The 22265-nt window shown below is 44.7% G+C and overlaps 1 protein-coding gene across 3 annotated transcripts in view; it reads left to right on the forward strand.

Moving 5' to 3' along the window:
- Positions 1-217: 217 nt before the first annotated feature.
- Positions 218-22265, forward strand: part of LOC136649069 (enoyl-CoA delta isomerase 2-like) — a 70086-nt gene continuing 48038 nt past the window's right edge. For 2 of the 3 annotated variants that reach the window (XM_066625478.1, XM_066625481.1), the window contains exons 1-2: positions 10862-10926; positions 17992-18083. The gene's annotated coding sequence lies outside the window, so the exon portion shown is untranslated. Of the gene's footprint in view, positions 275-10861; positions 10927-17991; positions 18084-22265 lie in introns of those variants that run through there. The other variant, XM_066625479.1, reaches the window with a different exon arrangement.

The following is a 22265-nucleotide window of genomic DNA, read 5'->3' on the forward strand; positions in this document are numbered from 1 at the left end:
ATGTTGGGAGATCCAGTTGTGGGCCCCCAATGTCATGGGCAGGTGCCCTGCCCGGCAGCTGGCTGGGGAGGGGCAACAGCCCAGCAGCTGAATGGTCTGCATCCTGTCTCCTCCCTCCCTCCTCCAAGGCAGAGGGAGAAGCGGGGGTTCAGCGTGCCGTGTTCCTCTGCTGCGCTTTGCCGCCTACAGGAGTGCCCAGGCAGCTTATGGGGAGGTGGCCCCATGTTCCACCGGCTTCCTCCCTGATCCTCTGGCCCAGAAGCCTTCCCCCTGGGTAAGTTGGGGACTTGTGAGAGGAGGGGAACCTCAACATTAGTGTTTAAATTAGCCACATGAAATCAATAGACAAGTGTTTTTACCTTTTATTTTGTCATGTCCTACATTTGTCTTGGGTGTCCTACTTCTTGGGATGCCTTGTTGTCTTTTGTGGTTATGCAATCTGGCCAATCTGACCGTGAACGTTTAGAATCCACTTTAAAAGTCATCTAAGCCAGTGACCACCAGCACCCAAACTTCCAGTGGCATCACTAGAGTAACTCCCCCACTTATTTATTTATTTTACAATAGATCAGTACAAGTTACCCAACCAATCAGTAACCAACAGAAAAATAGTGGCCAACTTGATGACTCTCACACAATTAAATAGGAGTTTGAGTATTAGCTCTGATAGAAAAGGGAGCTAACTCATAACATCTTATTGGTTCCATGCTGTGTCATAACACCTCGTTAGCTCTCAGAACACTCAGGCTCATTGGTCAGTTCTGAGTTAAAGAAACCCACTTTTATGACATTAGGCAATTGTGTTTTCTTTTTCTGGTTATTTGGTTATAACTTTTGATAGAACACAAATATTTTAGTGTGGTTTGTTTCATTGCATTCTGCTGTAAATTATGCATCAAATGGCAGATAACATCATAGTATTATTCCTAAGAACTGCAATTTTTGTCATTAGTGATGTCACCCCCCCTGGGTGGCACCCGGGACAGCCTGCCCCCACCCCCGCTAGATATATGCCACTGTCTCTTCTCAATATCACTCCATTTGAATATGAATGTGAATATATAATGAGTGATCATGAGTACTATTAGCAATGTCTTGAACATGGAAGGCCACATTTGGAGTTCAATTTCTGAGTCCTGCCATTTGAGTAATATGTTGGACAATCTTGGAAAGGTTTACAGGAGGGTTCTAGTTAAGTTCACCTAAGTCCTGGGATTTTTAAAAATTGATTTGTTATTGTTTTGAAATTAAAAACTACATACATTGCCTGGCATATCACAAAACATAAATTACCTAATATTAAAACCAAAGTGACATGGTGGACTAGTCTGATTTATTTCAACATAATTAAAAAGGGAAGGCACTGAAAGGGCCAAATCAACGAAGCAAAGGAGAAGGAGGAAGCGTTATTTGAAATAGAAAATGGATTTTAATAATTTGTTCACTCTTTTGGCATAAACCCTTACAGGTTCTCTGGCTGGTGACCCTATGGTGAATCATTTTGCCATCAGAATTGTTCCTCATAATCAGGTGGCCTTGCTTCTTGGGGGCTTTTCTTGTTCTTTTGCTTCTCAGGCCCTTCCAATTGGCAAGCCTTGCATCATACAGTAAATAGCAATTTGTTCAGGTGCCTCACTTGAAGCTGAGGGAGTGAGATTAAATTTACTTGCACAAGGAACGATAATGGCCGTGTTCCAGTTCTGTTTCCATTCATGTGGAAAGAGATTTTGGCAGGCTCATCAGCCCTATCAGAACTGCCAAAACCTACAAGAAGTCCACAACATTGCTGTCATTTGAACCAGTTGCTCAAACATTTCTACCCTGGAGTAGGTGCATATAAACAAATGAAGGTACCGAATCAGAAACATGTATGGAGTCAGACCATTCATCCATTTAAGTCAGTACCACTGAGTTTTCTCTGTCTGGCAACGACTCTCAGGAATTCCAATCCTACTTAGGAATGCCATGGATTGAACCAGAGACCTATCATGCGTAAAGCCACTGAGCTACCACCCCTTCCACAAAGAGTATTTCATAGAACATGTGTTTGCCCTGCTTTTCAGCTATTCCAGTATTGTTATTACTACTAAAAATGGATACTCACAGTCAATTGTTATCCAGTGAGGTTAGGTTCCTGAAACCCCAGCAGATACCAAATAGGTGGATACCAAATCACTGATCCTATGAGATGAATGGGGTTAGGGGAGGGCTACTAATCTGATCAGGAATATTAGTGGATAGCTTCAGAATGGCTGCTGGGGAGAGCTTCAGAATGGCTGCCACAGTAGCTTCAGAGTGGCTGCGGATGCATTGGCTAGATTTAGAATGGCCATGGATAGCTTCAATATGGCTGCCCTGAATAGCTTCAGGATGGCTGCGGAGAGTTTTAGAATGGCCACAGATAGCCAAAAACAGGCAGTGAATGATGCAAGTTGAGTTACACGTTTGTTTGCATGGATAAGTGAATCTGTGGGAACTGAGTGCACAGACAGCTAGAATTGACTGTAATTACTGAGAATTCCATCTAGGGAACATTGGTCTGACACAGCTATGATAAGCATGCCTAAGCATCATGTGAACCCTTCAAAAATTATCCATTCCACCCTTCCAAATATAATAGACTGCAGGATGAGAAGATCCTTAGAAGTTTTCAGATAGCTTGGATTTCTTCTAATAGTCATGAGCAGAGCCAAACAGAGCTTTTTAGAATCATATTGATGACTCACAATTCCTTTACTGGTGTGCATGGAGAGTTCTATTTGGGTTGAGATTGGATGTACCCTAAAGAATGTATGTACTGTACTGAAGGTATGCATTGATGATGATATATGAATATACTGTTTGTGCATGTGTGAAGATTAAACTCTGATGTTTTTCTTTTAAACAAATGCAAAGTTTATTCGTAGTGTCAGTATACACATGTGAGTGTACTAGAACATTGTGTAAGACCAAACAAGAGGGTGATGGCACCAGGCACTGCTGTACAGAAGATTAATTGAACCACGAGTATTCAGTATTCCTATGTATTTCAGGCTCTACAGTTTCAGGGGAGAATTTAAATAAAGAAGTAATAACACTTGTTAAAACAGTTACAAAAGAACACTACAAATACACATATTTTAAATGAATGCTTGTTTGGTTCAGTAAATCTTCAGTGCACTTTCTAGATCTGTTAATTTGCTTAGTGTCCTGTTCCACCAATAGAGGGAGCTTATTTTGCTTCTGTAAGGAACATTTCAATCTAGGTCAAACCAAGGGAGAGGCACAGCAATGAGATAATGCACATTTTAGGAAGGCTGACATCGTCATCTAACACAGGTTGAATGTTTGCAACAATAGTAACAAACCGTGCCTAATTATAATCTTTAGGCAGCTGCAAATTGATGATCCAGGTGGGGAAATATGAGGTGGGCTGTTCTGACTCATTGAGGACAGTCTACAGAGAAAATGGAAGATATTCACAAAAGAGAGCCAGATCAAAGGGATGCACTGAGAGGATTCCAAGCAGCAGGGAAGCCTGGGGTGGCTGTGGCCTGGATTTTGCTTTGTTTTGATTTACTATATGTGAAGGAAATCAGCTCCACATGGAAGAAAATATAATTGGTTTTCTAGTATTTAATTGTTAAGATCTGGATGAAAAAGCCATTCTACTTTCTCTTTTGTGTACCCTTACCTTGCTGGGGAGTAACATGCACAAATAAAGTGTCACTCTATGACCATGCAAAAGATGAGATATAAATGGAAAAAATAACATAAAAATAAGTGTGCGCTGACCTGTGATCCCCTAGAACAATCCAACAGCCATAAGGGGTTTTATAAATGCTTTGTTTTGTTTTGAGAAAAGCTGGAATCCCATATAACAGCTATTGGAGGGCTGCAGAGGCTGAATGCAGCAGCCTAAGACGATAAGTAAAGCCTTACTGGTTCAGGTTTATGGTCTATCAAACACAGCATTATTTTTCCCACATGGACCAACCAGATTCTTCTGGAAAGTTCATGATCAGGAGGTCAAGCCTCTGCATCAAATGGTACTGTTTCAGAAGCTGGAGGTTATGTATCATCACCAGTTCCATAGTCATAATCAAATCTACATTGAATGAATTTGGGCACAATCCGATTCTCCCCCCCCCCCCCATACAGCCACAGCAAAATGCTTATGCTGCAACCTGTGAGGTAAGCCTCTGAGAACTGGCTAGGACTACTCAAATATGTGCCAGTGAAATCACTACTCAAAGTCAATGTGGGTCCAGTTTGGGGCAGGATTGGGGCTGGAAAGAGGACTTGGATTTGGCAGATACCACTGCCACTGAACCTGATCCCATTCAGACCTAATCTGTCCTATTGCCTCCCAGTTCTGCCTTCCTCAGGCCCTATCCTGCTTCCCCTATCTTACCTGGATCAGTCAGCCTTCAGGGGAAAGCTCTGGCCTCTCTGTTGGCGCTCCATCGACACACGATTCTGCGCACTACCAGAATGTATTTTACGGCTACCGTAAAACACACTAGTTCTGCCAGCAGGGTAGCCCAATATTGGGCTGTTTGTCTCATCCCCTTTTATAGCCAATTAATCTATTGGCAGCAAGTATCATAAATCATATTTTGTGAAGTACTTTTTGTCTCTCCTGCAGTTTCATTAAGTGGTCCAAAGTAATAGTATTATGACAGATGGAGTAAAACTTCTCTCCACTGTCTCCACATCATACATCATTTTATTAACATCTATCATGCTATCATGTTCCCTCCCATTGCTCTTTTCCTAAATGAAAGAGTTCCAGATGCTGTAGACTCTCCTTGTAAGGACAGTGCTTCAGCCACTGGTTATGACCTAAACTAGGCTTGGAGAAATTAGAAACTCCAGCTGAAAGTGAAAGTACAGCAGCAGCAGGACTCACTATAATTTAGAGATGAGCTACAATGACGGAACTATAGTGTAATCCTAAACTAGGGGTTTGATATCCTGGATTTACAGTCCAATCCTGAGCTGCTGGGCACGCTGGGCTGCAGTGGCTCCTGCAGTACACCGGGCAGCTGCAGCTGGCTCCTTGGGGGAAGGGGAAATTTGTCCCCTTCTCCCATGTAAGGAAAGTAGTCCCACAATGGGGCTACTGGACTCTGAGCCAGCTATTCAGCTGGCGCAGAGTAATGGAGTCCTGTGTCAGGCTGAGAGGCCTTACATAGGGCTCTGGCAGAGCTGAGCTCCACTGGTACCATCCCTTCCCTCCCCCACCATGCCTCCCTGCCCTCCCCTGCCCCAGCAGAATGCCTCCCACACGCATCCCCCGACATCCCCTCTTTCTGCCACTGGGCAGTCACCCGAAGCTCTGGGCGGAGGTCACCCGTCGTCCACCTGGCACTCACTGAGCGCAGAGTTGTGCTGAGCCAGCGCCTGCTTTGGCTGGGTGAAACATGTCACAGATGTGCCTTTTGGCACATTTGTGACACCACGTACCAGCACAGGCCCTTAATCTTTACCAGTGAGGAAGAATTGGTTGAGGAAGTGAAAGTGGCAGGGAATTTGGGTGAAAGCAACCATGTCATCTTGGAATTTTTGATACTGACGGTAAAGAAAGCTAAATGTAGTAAGATATGTACTCTGGATTTTTGGAAAACTGATTTTAGCAGGCTCAGAGAACAATAAAATTGTATCTATGCCTAGAACTGTTATAGGAGAAAACAGTCCAAGAAGGGTAGGATATTCTGAAAAGTGAGAGAGGAAGGCACAATTGCAAATAGTTCCTATGAGAAGAAAAGTTGGTAGAATGTGGCTGCACAGAGTGCTTTCTGAAGAGTCAAAAAGCAAAGAGAACATGTACAAGGATAGAAGAACAGCTGATAAATGAACAATGCACAAGTATAGCCCTTACCTGCAAGAATGATGTCAAGATGACTTAGGGACCAGTTGTAACCAGCAGATACCCTAGTGGAATGCGTGTTCCACCAACGAAATTGCCACTGCGACAGCACGTGCAATGAGGCTACAAGTGCACATGGCTGGCAGCTGTGCATTTGCTTAAAGAAAAGAGCCACCCACTACCAATTGGTGGAACATGGCAGAGAGGGGAGAAATGGGGAATGTCTGGGCAGGGAAGGGGCAGAATGGGGTAGAGCCTGGCAGCACTAATGGGTGCCAGAAAGCTTTCCCCATTCTTTCCCCTGTTCCCTCTTCTTTACTCTCCCGCAAAATGGCTGACACAGATCTGAGGAGACCCATTGGAGAAGCAGAGGTTTATCCCAAGATAAGGGTATGAAAGTTCCCTGACCATGAGGAGGCCTCCAGGACTGCCCTCGCAGATGTTCTGTTGGTGCAACCGCTTTGGCTGGGGGGGGATTAGTTAGGATTGGGCTCTAAAATTAGTTAGGATTGGGCTCTACAACTACCGCGGCATCTCTCTCCTTAGCGTAGTAGGAAAGCTGTTTGCCCGAGTTGCACTAAAGAGGCTCCAGGTACTTGCAGAGAGCGTCTATCCAGAATCGCAGTGCGGATTCCGAGTCAACAGGTCCACCACTGATATGGTATTCTCCCTTAGAGAACTGCAGGAGAAATGCAGGGAACAACGACAGCCACTCTTTATAGCCTTCATAGATCTCACGAAGGCTTTCGACCTGGTCAGCAGGGACGGCCTCTTCAAGATTCTCCCCAAGATTGGATGTCCACTCAGGCTCCTCAGCATCATCAGATCTTTCCACAAGGACATGAAAGGCACTGTTGTCTTCGATGGCTCTACATCAGACCTCTTTGACATCCGAAGCGGAGTGAAGCAGGGCTGTGTTCTTGCGTCAACCTTGTTTGGGATTTTCTTCGCTGTCCTGCTGAAGCATGCCTTTGGAACTGCAACAGAAGGCATCTATCTCCGGACCAGATCAGACGGAAAGCTCTTCAACCTCTCCAGACTGAGAGCAAAGTCCAAAGTTCAGCTGAAATGTCTGCATGACTTCCTCTTTGCCGACGATGCAGCTGTCACTACCCACTCTGCCAGAGATCTCCAGCAGCTCATGGATCATTTTAGCAAGGCCGGCCAAGATTTTGGACTGAGGATCAGCCGTAAGAAAACACAGGTCATGGTTCAGGATGTGGACTCAGCTCCCTGCATTACAATCTCTGCGCATGAACTGGAGGTTGTCCATGACTTTGTGTACCTTGGCTCAACGATCTCCAACACTCTTTCTCTCGATACCAAGCTAAACAAACGCATCGGTAAAGCAGCTACCACGTTTTCCAGACTCACAAAGAGAGTCTGGTCCAACAAGAAGCTGACGGAACATACCAAGATCCAGGTCTACAGAGCTTGCGTCCTGAGTACACTTCTGTACTGCAGCGAGTCATGGACTCTTCACTCACAACAGGAGAGGAAACTGAACGCATTCCACATGCACTGCCTCCGACGCATCCTCGGCATCACCTGGCAGGACAAAGTTCCAAACAACACAGTCCTGGAACAAGCTGGAATCCCTAGCATGTATGCACTGCTGAAACAGAGACGCCTGCGTTGGCTTGGTCATGTTGTGAGAATGGATGATGGCCGGATCCCAAAGGATCTCCTATATGGTGAACTTGTGCAAGGAAAGCGCCCTACAGGTAGACCACAGCTGCGATACAAGGACATCTGCAAGAGGGATCTGAAGGCCTTAGGAGTGGACCTCAACATGTGGGAAACCCTGGCCTCTGAGCGGCCCGCATGGAGGCAGGCTGTGCAGCATGGCCTTTCCCAGTTTGAAGAGACACTTGGCCAACAGTCTGAGGCAAAAAGGCAAAGAAGGAAGGCCCATAGCCAGGGAGACACACGAGGGACACACTACACTTGCTCCCTGTGTGGAAGGGATTGTCACTCCCGAATCGGCCTTTTCAGCCACACTAGACACTGTGCCAGAACCACCATCCAGAGTGCGATGGTGCCAACAACATGAGCTCTAAAATAGAGAATGAGGCTTGAGCTGAAGCTGGCAAAGGGTGTCAAAAACAAAAAAAAAAGTGGATTTTTTTTGGCAGGGCTATGGTACAAAAAAGATAAGCCTGTTGTGTGGAGAAGATGGAGAAGTGGAAACAGGTGATGGAGAAAAGGTAAAGCTGCTTAATTCTTTTAAATTGCCTATTCCTTACTTTGCATCATGTTTCTTATAGTCCCCTGCCTTGGCTGGTCCCTCTCCCCTTCCTGGTTCCACACACCCTGCCTGGTCACCTTCTGGGTCCTCAGCTTCCTTTTCTGGGAGACGGAATGGCTCCTGTGGACATTTGCTGCAACTTGCCACTCCTCAGCCACTCCAGCATGTGCAGGCATGCTCTGCTCCCTGGCCTGTGCTGGGCCCTGCTGAGGCCTTTCCTGGCCCTGTGCCCCCTGGATCAGGTCGGTCCAGCTCTAGGCATCAGGGCATCTACAGATTCTCAAATATATAGTACCAGTTTGAATAGCGCAGTACTATGTTCCCCCAAAATTGCATGCTGTAGTCAGAATGATATAGTGGTTCAGGAATTAGATTTAGATGTGAAAGATCCAGGCTTATATCCCTGTTCAGCCATGAAGCTTCCTGGATGACCTTGGGCCAGTCACTGTCTCTCAGCCTCATCTACTTCACAGGGTTGTTGTGAGGGCAAAATGAAGGGAGGAACTAGACCACTCTGAGTTCCTTGGAGCAGTGTTTCTCAAACTGTGAGTCGGGACCCATTAGGTGGGTTGCGAGCGAATTTCAGGTTGGTCCCCATTCATTTCCATATTTTATTTTTAATATATATAGCAAGCTATTTTATTTTTAATATATTGGGTTTGATGCTACCATGATATTTGACTGCATTAGGGGAAATGTTACACATCTGTACTTTTAACAGGCTACTATATATATGCTTTTAACAATGATAGTCAATAGGATGGGATGGATGGTATCACTGTATATAGAACAGCTTATCTATTACACAGATAATACACTGTGAGGGAACTAATGACAAACTGAAACTTTTATTTTTATGTTTAGTGTTTTCCTCATTTAGCGTTTGTATTTTTGCTCCTAATTATGTGTCTTAGGTAGCAGTCTCTGGAGTTAGAATGAAACTGAGAATTCCCTCTTCATGAATCATGATAATGCGCATTACTGTTTACATAGCAATGAAAATTATCAAGATGAATGGAAGGTGGAGAAGGCTTCTTTATATTCGTCAAAATATAGTTCCATTCTCTCGTGGTATAAGATCCACTGATAATTAATGAAGTAGATAAACCATATTCAGAAATTGGCAAAGCTTTTGAAAATGAAGGCTTTTTTTTCCTTAAGGGGGTTGGATAGGAAATCATTTAATATAACATTATACACTGAATTATGCCAAAGAAAAGATAGTAGGGGCAGAACAAATGCATCATGTATTTGCACGCCAAAGCACCAGTCAACGTATGTTGATTAACTTTACCACAAGAGTAAATTTTAATGAGCCATTTATTAACTTGTTGGAAAATATAAACACATGCATTTCCAAAATTGATCTTTTTCTTTCAACTTTCCCAGCAAGCTATGTATTTTAATATCTGTATGAATGCCATAATTAAACCAAGGCCTTGACATAACAATCGAGGGCCCACATACCAAAGTGAAAATTCTTAATACTTCCAGAAAGATACCTCTATAATCTTCCAGTCAGTCATTCAGTAAATCCTCATTCCAATTACTGCAAAAAGCCCCAGAACTCCCTCATTACAATTATGTGATTAAGATGACACACAAAGACCAGCTTGTCTAGCACATCAATATCAACAAGAAGCTTCAAACAGAAATTCCCTGCCACAGAAGTGCAGACAATAAGACATCAATTTTAGTGGAGATGGAAAATTCTACCGGTGTAACACATGAAATTCTTGCTATGTTTTGGATGATGCTAACCTGGTCGGATTGACAGAAAAAGTTACGAACTGTTCCTATGGATACTCCTTTGCAGCATCTAATTATGATGAAAGCTTGGCACAATGAAATGAACCTTCAAATACCATAAGCAGCAAGTGCTGTATCTCTGTTTCCATTGAAAGGATCCAAAGCCACTCAGTTAATTCATTTCAGTAAGATGTCATGTGAAGCCCTGGCGGTACTCCCATAGTATGATTTATCAAGAATTGTTCTTGAACCTTAGGATTTAACTCTATTGATGCTAGTGACTGTGATATCTCAGAGGCCTCTAACATTACAATCAGGCTTGTCGTTTGGGGAGGGCAACTAGGCTGGCCAGCCTGAGACCCACACTTGGAGGGGCCTCACAGAGTGCTGCACCTCAGTTCTTGTCTTCCCGACCACTTTGGAAGGTGAGTCAGCTGTGACAGAAGCACAGGGGAAGGCTGGGGCTGGTCTGTGGCCACTTCTGTAGCGGAGCGCTGGAGGCCAGTCAGAGAGAAGGAGAGCACAGTCCTATCCATGTCTACATAGAAGTCCCATTATTCCAATGGACCATCTGAACTGTTAATGGTTCATTGGATTGCCAGAGGGCCATGACTGCAAAATATTAGTGTGATGTCACAGGAAATCAGTCAATGAGATCAAAAAAGGTAGAGCAGGCAGAAGAAGATTAAAACACATCAGAGCAGGGCTTTTCAAACTGGGGTATCACGGTGCCCCAGCCTGTGGGCCCTGGCCACTTTCACCTTAAGGGGCGAGGGCAGCCTGGAGGCATGGAGGAGGCAGTGGCGCAATCCCCAGGATCACACTGCTCAGGGGGGCTGCAGGGGCTTGGCTGCACATACCTGAGCCTCCTGCAGCCTCCCAGGGGTGCAGGGAGCCCTGCGCGACCTTCTGCAGGGCTCCCCGCAGCTTTGAAAGTGAAAGCGGAGCAATTGCACCCCGCCTCCACTAAAGCAGAAGTGGAACGCGATTGCTGCACTTTCACTTCTGAAGCTGCAAGGAGCCCTGCAGAAGGTCGCGCAGGGCTCCCCGCACCCCCGGGAAGCTGCAGGAGGCTCAGGTACGTGCAGCCGAGCCCCTGCAGCCCCCCTGAGCGGTGCGATCCTGGGGATCATGCCGCTGCCTTTCCCCTGCTCCTGCTGCTTCCCCCCACCCCCACAAGAACTTAGAGCAGCTCAGACTCTCCAAGAGAGTTTGAAAACCACTGCATTAGAGATTTTATGGTAAAATAATAGTAATTAATATGAGATGTGTTTGAGCAATCCTGTAGAAAACAGAATGCAAAAGCAAAGAGAGTGGGAAGTGTTTTATCAAGCTTTACAATAACAGATTCATATTGTAGTTGATTCTGTGGGAGAAACAAGGAGAGAGATTCTGTCTGAAGGGAAAACAATGTAATCAGGAAATGTGCCCTTGCGAAACACTGTACAGTATATAAAAAGCAGAAGAGCGCTTAGCAGTTTCTTGCTGTCTTCCCACAAGAGACTGATCCTGTTTTGTTTGAGTTCTGAATATTTGCTTTTGTAATGGGATGTCTATTTGCAAAGATCAGTTCATGTGCAAGCCTCATTTAATATCTATTTGCTACTGCCTAGGGCTGCATTGCAAGCTAATTTGCAGGATGACTGTGAGAAAGGATGCATGTTCTGTGAAAAGCCTCATGGAGCCTGAGTGCAATTAAGGTTGTATGCAACAGCTTGCAAATGGTGTCAGGAAGATATTGCGCTGGTTAAAGTGTTTCATCCCAAAAAAGTGTGCCATGTCCTCAGCCCGAAGTGAAGCATATCTGCTTGTCAATCGGGAAAGTAACAGCAGTCATTGTGAGATCCTGATATCCCCTTTGCAACAGTTTGCAAATGTGTCATCACACAGAAGTGCTACATGATGGCTTAAAGCAAAAGTCCCCAGCAGTCAATAGTGTACCATGGTTAAAATGGGATGCCAGATCCAAACCAGGGATCCCAAAGCAGCAATTCTGGCAAGTAAACAGCAAGGCACTGCTTGAGTGTTCCTAGCCAGGTGGACATAGCACATTCCAGTCTGTCTTCATTCCCAGAGCCATCTGCCACCTGTACCAGCATTTGTTTCAGTCAGGTACATACTTCCATTTAATGCTAGCGTTGACAACAGTCAACTGTATATCAGTAATGAATTATACAGCTGAGACCGGGGGAAATGATGTCTCAAAATATGTCTTTTCCACTGTGAGACTGTACATTGGGCCTCCCGTATTCCACACTGCTAAGCAGCCAATGAATCTTCTGTGTTAGAGCTTGGTGAGCCAAACTCCACTGCCGCAAGGCAGGGTGCCAGGACTGCAGGCCTTCCTCCTCAGGGTTCTTGTCACTGGTTAAGAATGTAGGTGTCCAGCTAAATTCTTTCCAGCTGTGGATGAAGAATAAGGAAGATAGCAATTTTTGCCAAGGCCTTCTCAGAGTAATCTGAGATAAAATCCTACCAACGTGGTCAGGTCAGGGCTGTGAGCAGCCCTTCTAAAATCTAGGCCTTCCAGCTCAGCATTCCTGAGTCAGTGGGTTAATAGTAGACTTCTGAAATGCAGGAAGTATAAGATGCTGCTCTGTAGATTAGGCAAGGGCCAAAGTCCAAGCGCCTCATGTTTATACTATACCAGGCTGATCCAGAGGATTCACCATACTGCCTCTCAAGAGCTATGGCCCATGTTACACATCGCTCTTCTCTTCCGCACTAGATGAAGATGGGGAATCCTGTGCACACAGAATCTCAGATAGTTTAGTAGGCTATGCTCCAGCCTCAGGTCATGGATGTTCCTGGTTCAAACTTGCTCCTTTAACCTTCTGAGACTACTTTGAGGAGTATCATTTGTTCCTAGGTGGAAGAGGGGTAGTAGTCAGCAGATTTGAGGAGCCTTGGCAACCTCTCTGTCATATCCTAGAGATACATATACCAGAAAGAAAATGTACTTCCTGAGATAACTTGTCCAGTCTGCACAATGGTGCCTCAGTCCCTTCCAACAGGGGATCCTGTATTACCACCAGACATGTTCTCCTAGGACTGAAGCATGGTTTCCTCAAATCTGTGAGTAAGTAAGGATCTCCTCTTTGGTCCATGGAGCTTGAATAATAATAATACAGGAGCAGGAGGGGCAGGAGGTCTGGTCGAGAGGGTAGAGCCTCCATTTGCCTGAAGATAACATCCACAAGGTCACCTGTTCGAGGCCACCGGCACCGTGTGACCTTGAAGCAGCTGATAAGCTGAAGCTGAGCTATTCCATCTGCTCTGAGCGTGGGAGGATGGAGGCCAGAATGTGAAACCAGATCAGAGAGAAACACCTGAATGTTGTGGTTCTTGAAAGAAAGAACCTTCTTTCATTTGTAAAAATCCCTGCGGGGATTTAAATAAGCCTGCCTATGTAAACCGCCTTGAATAAAGTCTTGAATAAAGACCAAGAAAGGCGGTATATAAATCCTGTATTATTATTATTATTATTATTATTATTAAAAGGCACCACAGGCACAGGATTTTCCAGGTGGCCCCTCCTAACTGTTCTCCTGTTCATCACCACCTTGGATTTCATGAAATCTCGCAAGATTTGGGTGCTGCCATCTTGGATCTTACAAGATTTGGTGAGATCCAAGGTGGTGGTGCCTGACAGAACCTAGAAGAAGAGGCTGTGGGCATGTCATGACCCAGGTAAGTTTGAGAACTACTGCCTTAGTGTCAGGGGCTTCCAAGCACCTTCACCTTCCTCTGGGGTTTCCTCCTCTTCTTCAGTGACCCACCCACCTTATGTTTCACTCTGTAAACAATTTTTAAATCTTGTCCAGGAACTCCTCACCCACCCTAACAAGTCTCAGTGTGAAAAGGCCTGCCTTATGTGCTTTTACCTGCTCCAGCAGGGTGATTAGTTTGCATTTAGAAAAGGTGTAGATCATATCCTCTGCAGGAAGGAAAACAAACATACCTCACAGGTCACTACCATGTTAATCCTGTTATCTATTGTCCATGTTGCTTGGAGATACTAACACACTAGTGGCAATGTCTGGACTACCCCACACAACTTCCAGAACAAACACCTGTGTTTCCTGTTAGTTCACCCTATATGCAAGCCCTGATCATGAGCTCACTGCTGTGGGTAAGATTGCTAAAAGAGCTGACCAAGAGTGAAACTAGAGCAAACTCCTCCCACCTGAGGAATGTGGGCTCCTGACCTAAGCCAGTCATCTGATCAAGGACTCATTTCAGGAGCAAGCTTTGTCCACTCGGCACTATGTGAGCAGCACAAAGATGCAGATTAAAAAGGGGGGAAGGGTTTACTTCTGAATAAATATGCATAGGCTAGTACCCAATATATATTTTATATGTATTTGGGATATTTTTTATTCCATTGTTCAATTTTTATACATTTTGTTTTAAAACAATGTTCACACCAAGAATCTGCAATGAAACAAGCTAGAGATATTTAACTGTAGTCCAGTGGTATTCAGACTGGGGTGTCAAAACGCCCCAACCTGTGGGTCCTGGCCTCTGCCCCCTTAAGGGGCGGGGGCAGCCAGGAGACAGGGGGAAGGTGGATCGTGCTGCTCAGGGGGGCTGCAGGGGCTTGGGTGCACTTGTCTAAGCCTCCTGCAGCCTCCTGGGGGTGCGGGGAGCTCTGCGCAACCTTCAGCACGGCTCCCCAGGTCAGGAAAAGTGAAAGCGGAGCGATTGCGCCCCACTCCGCAAAACCGTAAGTGGAGCACGATCGCTCCGCTTTCCCTTCTGACTGGGCTGCAGGGACTGGGGTGCACTCACCAGTCCCTGCAGCAGCCATCCCTGTGTGTGGGGAGCCCTGCGCGAGCACTTGCAGGGCACCCCAGGTCAGGGAAAGGGAGAGTGGGGCGATCGCGCTCCGCTTTCACTTTTGCGGTGGCAGAGCTGATCGCCCCACTCTCCCTTTCCCTGACCTGGGGTGCCCTGCAAGTGCTTGCGCAGGGCTCCCCGCACACAGGGATGGCTGCTGCAGGGACTGGAGGGTGCACCCCAGTCCCTGCAGCCCCCTGAGCGATGCGATCCTGGGGATTGCGTCGCTGCCTTCCTCTGCTGCCTCCCCCCCCGCCCCCGCAAAGACTTACTGTTGGTTTCAAACTCCCAGAGAGTTTGAAAACCGCAGGTGTAGTCCCTTGCATATCTACTCAGAAATAGGTCCAATTCAGTGGGACTGACTCCCAGGAAAGTATGTACAGGATTGCAGCAGAAGGTCCCAATCATATCTTCCTGCCTCCAGCTTCAATGCAGCTGCACCGTAAAGGCACATACTGCATCCTATGATGGGGGAGGGCAATCAGACAGCCTGTAGGAGGTAAGTAAAATTATATTGTACTTACCTCCTGGTAGGCTGCCCAACCTCCAGTGAGTCTCCTTGGACATATGTTATTACTCTGGTGGTCTCTGTCCAATGAGACAAAAGGGCCAGGGATGCTTAAAACAGAGATCTGGCATGCATCACTGCTTTTGGATCCATCCTTCCTATCTCCTTCCAGCCCCGGTTCCTCCCTCTCTTCTCTACCCTGAAATGCCTCCCAGTCCTCCCACTTCCTCCTTCTCCCTGTCCACAGTCTGCCCCCACTGACTTACTAATGCCAGGGGCTCCAGAGAGGCCACTGCTGTATGGCTGGCACTACTTATTGTTTCTGACAGCAGCCTGGTTGTGTGCTATAACAACATTGAGTTTTAAAATGTAAATGGACTCTTCTAAAAATAGGCCAATAAAATTTCCTTCTGTGTTAAAAAAGACAATATGTTTTGTTGCAAGGCTGATAAGCAACTCAAGAATAACTCAGTACACAGGGATGAAGGTTCACAGCATTTGTTTGAACTGTATACAATTGGTCCATGGGACTCATGTCCAAAGCATGGACATCAACCCAATGATGTCCAGAGGTTTTTATAAATTTCTCACCTCTTTGTTTGAAAATCTAGATTTCCCATTGGCTGAAAATTTGACATCATAAATGGGGCTAATTCCTAATAGGATATAGATAAGATACCATTTGCATTAAAGATAGAAAATAGGTGGGCAATAAGTGGGCAAAACCACTGATTGGCTCTGATTTACATACAGGTGGAGTTTCACCTTAAAACTTAGCCAAAATTACACAATTTCCAAAAGTTTTCAAAAACCATCATTTATCCAGTGTTGAACCTTACTCACATCCATCATTCCAATTAGAAATTAATTGACAGGTCTCCTTGCCAACCTCATTAAAAGGATGACACAGTGTGTTTTGCCTGGTACTGTTATCTGCATTTGCCTACCTTTCTCCTGTATTAATCCAAACCTTGAACACCTGTGAAGCCTCTCTGCAAAACTAAAAGCTTGTCTTTTCCTAATACCTTCCTAAAATCAAGCAACCTTTTGGTTCCTTAAGAACTACTTCTATGGCTAATTCTATATAACTATTGTGACCTTTTACCTTGGGTACTGTTTGGCATCAAGGGATCACTTGGTTTCCATATGTATGCTTTTGATCTTATAGCATGAAAGTATGAAATATAAAGCTATAAGTGAGCACTGGCAGGCAGGCATAGTGATGTCCTTGGCAAGACGTGTACTTCTGCCAAGATGAAGCCTATCTCTTTGTTGCCTTAGTTGCACTATCTTTTCTAAATTCCAGAGTGCTTACACTCTGAGGCCTAAACAGTTTCTGTGAGCAGCTTCTGTGAGACTAATTTTGCTTCAAACAGCTTTTTACTATTCTCTGTGTTTCCATGCTTTAGCAATGTGGCTTTTAAGCTTTTGCACAAATAGTATGTTACCCAGGTTGCTGTCACCCTGGTTATTCTGTCACCTTCCGTCATATAACACAGCCTTTGAGGCTCCAAAGTCCCAGCTTGAGTTAGACTTTTGCAAAATGATTCTCTCTTAACATCAAGCAGCTTTTCCACTATGTTATGTGTTGCTATGCTTATACTGGGCTATCCAGTGGCTTTTATAGTCTAGGGTCAAAGATCACCGTGCCTCATGTTTCATGATCTAACTGATCATTAGATCCAGAAGGAAATCGGTTTTCATCTTCTATTCTGATCTAGAAGCTGAAAGATTGTTAATAATGGTTTCAAAGGATGACCCAGTTATAATGACAGACTGTATGTTCACCAGTCATACACCCAACTAATAGTATATAATGGCTGTACTGTTAGATCATAAAAATAAAACCCTGTAAGGTCTCCTTTTACAAGATTGTAGATATCAGTTTTACAGTCCAATCCAACCTGTGCTGGAACAGGCAGGCTGACTGGTCTGCGCTGTATCCAGCACTGGGTTGGGGCTGGCTGCAGCGCCACTCAGAGTAAGGGGAATTATTTCCCCTTACTCTGTGTTGCATAGTAGTCACCCCAATCCCACCCTATTGGGATCTGCGCCTCAAATAGATGGCGCAGATTTGAGCAACCTGATATAACACCGAGCTGCTTGGGAGGGGGTTAAGATATGGTCTAAGTGCTGGATCCTGGTCCCACCCCCGCTCCCAGGTCTGCCCTCCACCCACTGCTTGCCCTCCCCTGCCCCAAAATGCCCTCCCCAAACCCTCACGCCAGCAGCCTGCTGCCAGTGCAAACTTACCTTTGCTGGGCCTGAATTGGGCATGGGGAGGCTGGCGCACATTCTTGCACCGGCCTCCCCAACTCCCGCAGAGGCGCAAATGTGCTTTATGGCATGTTTGTGACATCTGGAGGCTGGCGCAAGGGACTTGTGCTGGTTTAACAGCTGCTTTGAATTGCACCTTTAGGGACAAATTCTATCCAATTTTCTAGTGCCAGTGCAGCTGTGCCAGTGGGGTGTGCACTGCATCCTGTGGTGGAGAGGCAGTCACAGAAGCCTCCTCAAGGGCTGCATTGAGGCTGCGCTGGTGCTGGAAAGTTGGACAGGATTGAGTCCTTAGTCATTTTCAGATGTGGAGCCATCTTGGAAAATGGAAAGATTCCAATATGGCAACTTGTCATGGCCTTTTAACGTTGCTTTTCATATTTAAATCTTTCTATATTATATATGAGAATTCACATGTTTGTTGCTTTTAAGGTCAAGATATCAACTTGGGAACATTAAAATATGTTTTAAAAATATTTGCTTTAAAAAAGTATGATTTCATGTTTTTGTTTTTTTCAGATGTGCTAGTTGATGTCAGAACCCTTCTCAACTGAATGAAATTATGCTGAAGACACCAGAACTGCTCAGGGAACCTGCTCTGAAGAATGACGGTGAGAAACAGCTCATACTTATAGACTGTTATTTGTGCATCCTGTGCTAGTATCCAAATGATAGTAATTTGTGTTGCCCTAAAAATAACACTAATGAAACATCAGATAATGCAGGTTATGTTACCTTGAACATTCATGCCCAAGAATTAAAACATTGATGTGCTTGCTACCTGTGGAATTGTTCTACACAATTTTTATGAAGGCCAAGGTAAAATGGAAATAAATCTCAAACATCTGCTCAAAGAAAAGCTAAATGGCAAAAATATGCATTACAGTACAACTTTACTAAAAAACAACAACATGAGAATTTGACAAATTTGAACGCTGTACAAAAAATGTATGTTTTTTTCTTCAAATGTTCAATGACAATAAATTTTATCGTTTAATGTTACAAATGTTGATGTAGATAATACTGGCAGATGTATTTGTATGGCATCGTATGCAACTTAGGAGGTGGATGATCCCACCCTCTCCCAGGCCTGATCCTACCCCCATTCTGCCCTCCATCACTCAGAAATGCCCCCTCCCCACCTGCAAAACACCCTCCCACTACCCTTTGCCGCCTGGCACAAACTCATCTGTGCTGACTGGTGCAGGGTTGAAATCTGGCATGGGCCTCCTCACCAGCCCAGCCAACTCCCATGTAGGCACAAACATGCCTTACGGTACATTTGTGACAATCTGAACCAGCATGGGGTCAGCCACACCAGCTCAATGACAGGTTTGGATTGCATCCTTAATGAATTAAATGGAAGATATTATGAAAAGAAGATGAAACGGACCCAGGGTTCAGAATGGGGAACCTGACTGGAAAGGTACAAAAAGCAATAGATCACATGGGGAGGAACAGCCTGTATGTACCTTCCGTCACATTTTCCACAGATGATAGCAAAGCTTGCAGAAAAGGTTTTGATCTATAACAAAAATTTTGGTGAAGCAGTGAGATAAACTTGTTGAAAGATTATGATGAAGAAGCACTAACCCTAATTTGAGTCACAAAAATGGTTTGATGGGTTGCTTGCTGTTATGAATATGAATCTTTATGTTCCATGTGTAGAAAATGATGGTCTTTAACTGGCTCTCACATATCACAGCTGTATGTTTTTTGCCAAGAAAGTCATAAGCCAAATGGAAGCACAGCAAAATACCAGACTGAGAGAAAATCATCCCAGGTATTCAGGATTCTCAGTACAGAAACATGAGAAAAAAAGAAATGTGGAGATGTTATATAACCTTGGCATTTCAATCTCATCTACAGCCTGCTAGGAACTTTGTGTTCTCTGTGCCAACGTGCAAACGTATCATTTGGAGAGGAAGAAAAAAAAAACCCTTGTTTGTCCAGTGAAATGATATAGAGGAATCCCGATAGTAGCAGCATATGACACTGGGGAAAAATCCAACAGTACAATGCCTGAAGTTTTTTCATGGCATCAGCATATTGAATTCCAGTAAGTGAAATCCACAGTTTCTGGAATCAATAAATCATCAGTGGTATCATGTTTTAGATCACCAACAACAAAATGCATCGTACCTTCCTGACACATTTGCTAGACCAGAATTTCTGAAATTGAATGAATCATGGAACCTAAATGATTAACAAACAGCAATAGGAGAAAGGATGTTAAGATCCACAGATTATCTAAATGCAGAAGAAGAGACGGGAATAGCATGGCTATATTCATACTGTTGATTATGATCCATCTTTCAACAAACATAATTGTATTGATTTGAAGTCTGCAAAGTATACAGTCAAAAACTCTGCTAAATTATGCCTCATTATATCCTCTTATAGGAAGTTGCATTCTACATATAATTATAATACTTTTATTTGCAATATTTCTTCTTCAATTGCTTTTACTTGTATACAAGTGTTGTATTTAAGGGTTGTAAAGGGTTGTATTTTCTTGTATTTCCCATTACAGGTGAACGTTACTTAGTGACATTCCAACTAGCGATGGCCTGCATATGTGACGCTTCGCTTAACGTCAAGCCTCGCTTGATGATGGGGGTGCCTCTCGGCATCCCTGTCGTTAAGCGACATATGACTGTATTTTGCTATTAATTCTATATTGTGTAGTTTCTGAGTCCTGATTCTGCTGAGGCATCATTTTGCAGCTGAGCAATGCTCTGCAAAATGACACCTCAGCAGAAACAATACTGCTGAAAGGGCAGCTCATGTGATAATCCCATAATTATTGGGCATGTGGCATTGGCAGCTAGATAAAGTAATATGAAAAACCAAACACACTCCTGTCTCTTTAAAATCTTTGAAATTTAGAAAATCATTGCTGAAAATTAGCATCATTGTATTTAGGCTCACACTAGAATGGGCAGTATCCTGTGTGCACCAAAACACACTTCTGTAGCAGCTGTAGCCTTGCAGCTGTGCCCCTGAGCTGAAATACACTTCTTCATGGTTATCAGATACACACGCCAAATGGCTACTATAGCAGGCAAGTTTACTCCCAGTTCTGACACTGTGTTAAGGAGGGTCGTGGATGCATTTCTGGGCAGGGTGTATATGGCTTGCAGCAGTAGTTGCCACTGCATTCCCACAGTTGTACCCCCAGCATCATGCATAGGCAGTGAGTTTGGGTGAGGTAGGAAAATGTAAGATCCCAGGAACTTTCTGGGCCCCCTCCTTTGACTCCTGGGCCCCCTTTCTGACCCTGGGCCTGGGTACAAATTACCGCCTTTACGCCCCTCTCCTAGGACCTGTTGGTGGGGTGGGCGTAACAGGGCTGGGGGCTGGGCAGAACAGGGGAGGGCAGGGGTTGTGTCGGAGGTGGGAGGGAGTGACACCTGGCACAGGTTATTCCCTCATGCCCCCTTTTTCTCCTCAGCCTTGCGCCTGGCTGTGGTGGGGGCTACTGAGGAAGCTGCATCCTCATGGTTGATTTTATTAAAAATATTTATATACTCCTTTATTAAACACTATCCTATAAAAATGTGTGGTATAAAACAATACAAGATAGGCAATAACTTAAATCAGCAGTACTAACAAGAAGAGCTATTTGAAATCAGATAAGCACCAGAAATCAGATAAGCCCAGAAAGCAGCAGCCACAGACCACATTAAAAACCTTGAAGAACTAAAAGGTCTTAACAAGCCATTGCAAGGACAAAAGCAGTGGTGACTCCCTGACTTACTTGGAGAGGTCATTCTTTGAATGGGGAGGCCCTCTTCCTAGTTGCCACCAACCTAATCTCTGAAGGTGAGAGCCCATAAGGGAAGATGTCTGAAGATGATCTTAGATTTTGAGCAAGGTAATAGAGAAGACAGTGACTCTTCAGATACTCAGGTCCCAAGCAGAGACAGCCCATTTTAGGGCTTAATCCTAACCCCTTATGCCAGTGCTTTCCAGCACTGGCAAAGCTGTGCCAATGGGGCATGTGCTGCATCCTGCAGTTGGGTGTCACTCACGGAGGCCTCCTCAAAGTAAGGGAATGTTTGTTCCCTTACCTCAGAGCTGCATTGCCCTTATGTCAGTGCTGGAAAGCACTGACATCAGGGGTTAGGATTGCACCCTTAGGCATCTCAGCCACTGGTAACAGCTTCATAGGGGGCACCCAGCTCCATTCTCTCACTAGCTTCCACTGCTGCTCCTCCTCACTCCCTTGATTGGAAACAGAAGAAGGGGATGAAGCAGGAGTGTGTGGGGGAAAGGTGGGCACCCCTTGCCCCAGCCTACCACTCTGCCCTCCTCCACAATTCTTCTTCCCCTCCACCCCCTCTTTCTTTTCCAATCCAGGAAGTGAGAGGAGCAGCTACTGGCACATCACCAGGTAAGGGGTCCTGCTAGCCCTGTTCTCAAGCCTTTTAATTTTACAAAGAACAAGACTAGTACCTTGAATTATGTCCAGAAACACAGGAAGAACCATTAAGCTCCTTTAACACAGTTGAAATGTGATTAGGCCAGCTTTTTCTTGTTAGGAATGTATCTTCAGTGAATCATCTTACTGCTACGTGAGCTATGATGCATTTCCTAGACTCAACAGAGTATATCTGGTCGATTTCATATTGCTTTCCAAAACTCTTAAGGATTTTTCATACATGACACTAGAAAAGCACACTGGAGTCTCTCCTATGTCTTTTGCACATTTGTGCGTGTATAGCAATTATTAATTATTATAATAAAAATTATTATTTTATAATTTTATATCACCCTTCCACTAAAGTGCT

This window comes from Tiliqua scincoides, chromosome 4, assembly GCF_035046505.1.
Source record: "Tiliqua scincoides isolate rTilSci1 chromosome 4, rTilSci1.hap2, whole genome shotgun sequence".
NCBI classification, from domain to species: Eukaryota; Metazoa; Chordata; class Lepidosauria; order Squamata; family Scincidae; genus Tiliqua; species Tiliqua scincoides.